We start from the raw sequence: 2931 nt of genomic DNA, 5'->3' as shown, positions 1-2931 counted from the left end.
CTAAGCTTAGTCATCTTAGAGTGGTCCCAGGCTTGCCTATGGGCACTGCTTCGAGGGAACAATAACAGAAAGGAATGGGCCTTATTTAGGGTGAGTCAGACTATGCAGTCTGGCTGCTCTAGATGGCTGATGTTAAGGAGAATAACCTCTGACCTATTTTCGCTGCCTAGTGAACAATTATTCTCAAGCTAAGTCTGGTATATATTTTGGGGAGACAACTTAAGAGAAATCCTTCTGTTCCTCACAGGCAAGTATAGTTCAATTTGGAACAGTCACAAAGAGTGGATGTTCAATTTGATGGCAACCAATGACTACAAGCCATGGACTTGGCCTCTATTTTCATACCAAACTCTGACTTATTTATCTTCATTTCTGCTACACCATAGTCGAATGGTCAGTAAAAAGGTCAGCAGTTTCCAACCACCAGCTGCTCCTTGGGAGAAAGAACTCCAATAAAGAGTTACAATCTCGGAAACCCACTAGGGCCCACACAACCATGGGGAACTTGACAGCTGGGTATGTCTCAACCTTTGTTGTGCCTTTGTTCTTGGTCCTCAAGGACAGTTTGCTCAGTAAAAGAATGGCAGATATATGAATCCATATAATATTGAAAGATCATACATTTAAAAATTTTTTCATATGAATTCTAAATACACTGCAAATAAAATGATCAGAATAAAGTCACATTGTATGCAAACAAGTGAACGGTTATCCTCCTTTGCATAATGTATGTATTAGTCTGGATACTTTAGAGAAACAAATCCACAGAAACTCATGTATAAGAGAGAGTTTTATATAAAAGTAAAGTGCACATCAAGAAAACATCCCAACCCAGTGCTGCCCAAGCTAACAAGTCCAATATTAACCCATATGTCCAACACCAATCCACAAAGTCGTCCTCCACCTCACAAAACACACACTATGATGCCGAATTCAGGAGAAAAGCTGAATCAGTGGATATGTAAGCATCACAGCACTGGCAGGGGTCTCCACTAGGTTGCTCCAGCACCCAGGGCTGCATTGGAGTAGGTCTATGCGGCTTCTCCTTGGGGATGTCTTGCAGGAAGTGAGCCTTTCCAGCTGAAGCAGGGAACTGGCTAAGGTAGCTGCACCCTGGTCCGACCATCACAAAGCAAGAGACCCGGGAGCTCAAAAGGCGAGGCTCACCGAGCCATTTATCTCTTCACCTTCGATTAACCCCACATGTGTTTATCAGCCAGATTGGCACAATAAGCTAGGGCCCAGGAAACCCTGGGGAACTTGAAAGCCTGGGTATATCTCAACCTTCTTTGTGCCTTTGTTCTTGGTCCTCAAGGAAAGTTTACTCAGTAAAAGCATGATAAACATATGAATCTGTATAATATTGAAAGATCATACATTAAAAAAAATTTTCTTAAGAATTCTAAATACACTGCAAATAAAATGATGAGAACAAAGTCACATTGTATACAACTATGGAATGGTTGTACTCCTTTGCTTAATGTAAGAGATCTCAGACTTGACTGCCTAATACTCAATGGATTTTGGTCAGCGTCAGAAGTCAGGAAGTGTCTTGTGAGTCAGTTTACTGTACTCAGCACAGTCTTTACACAATGCTCAGCATTGTGTTGCTAATTAGGCCACAAATTCCATTGCTCTCCATCACTCTGTTGCCTTCCACAGCTTAGCTATATAACCTTCTAATTATATGTTTACTCCTTAGAATAGATTTGGTCAGAGACGACTTTATTTATTTATTTTGTTTAAAGGATGGCACCCTGGCGAGCAATTAACCATTTCAGAGATCTTAATTTTTACAATTCTACTACCTCATATTTTTCTGAGAATATTGAGTACTAACTAACTTGGGGTGGGAGGCTTATGGCTAGAGAGTAGAAGGGGGCTTGGCTGGGGGCATGGGGTGGGGATGGGAGGTCATTTGCTTTAAAACTACATGGGGGATAAGAAATCATTCCAGGTCTCCAGGATAGCCTGGTTCAAGAGGCAGCAATTTTCATAAGCTTTCCAGGTGATTCTGAACAATATCTTTGAGAAGTTCTCTTCTAAGTCAGAGGAACCCTCGTGGCATTGTTTTATGCGTTGGGCTGCTAACCACAAGGTCAGCAGTTCCAAACCACCAGTGGATCCTTGGGAGAAAGATGAAGCTTTCTACTTCAGTGAAGAGTTAGCAAGATAATGTTTTGAAAATGATGATGGCAGCATATGTACAGGTTTGCTTGATATCATTGATTTATGAATTATTATAATATCTGTAAGAGCCCCCAATAAAATGATTTAAATTAAAAGAGTGAGGAGAGAGAGACTGGGAGAGATATCATCTTAGAAACCCACTGGGGCAGTTCCACCCTGTCCTAGAGGGTCACTGTGAGTTGCAATGCACTTGATGGCAGTGAGTTTGGGTTTGATTTAAAGGAACTCTGGTGGCATTGTTGGGTAAGTGTTGGATAAGTGAAGGTTCAAAGCCTCAAGTTGCTCTGTGTGAGAAACATTTTTCTTTCTGCTCCCATAAAGATTTATAGCCTCGGGAGCCCTGTATTGGGTCACTATACATCAGAATCAACTCAATGGCAGTGATTTTGGTTTGCTTCAAAGTCATATGGTTAAAAGGAAAAATAACAATTCTTTCTCTAGCTCTTGAAGGAGCCTGTAAATTGGTTTCTTTGGCAGACAGCTCTATGTAGGTGGAAAGGGTTATCAATCAAAACGTAAAAGTATAAACCATGGTTGTGTTCCTTAAGAAGCAGCTGCTTATTTTAGAGGATCCTGAGAATAAATCAATGTAAGGTAGGGAAGTAGCAGCTTATATTTCCCATTGTAGAACCACACAGGGATTTTCCATGACTACTGAGGAGAGACAGGAGTCATTCTGCAGCGCCTCTCTCCTGCCCTGCCTCCTTCAGCGGAGTGGGAGGGGTGTGCTCAGTGGGGGGG

The sequence above is a fragment of the Echinops telfairi genome, unplaced genomic scaffold, assembly GCF_000313985.2.
Source record: "Echinops telfairi isolate 266 unplaced genomic scaffold, ASM31398v2 ScPeMD7_9;HRSCAF=40, whole genome shotgun sequence".
Lineage (NCBI taxonomy): Eukaryota > Metazoa > Chordata > Mammalia > Afrosoricida > Tenrecidae > Echinops > Echinops telfairi.
Note: the sequence above shows the minus strand (reverse complement) of the source record.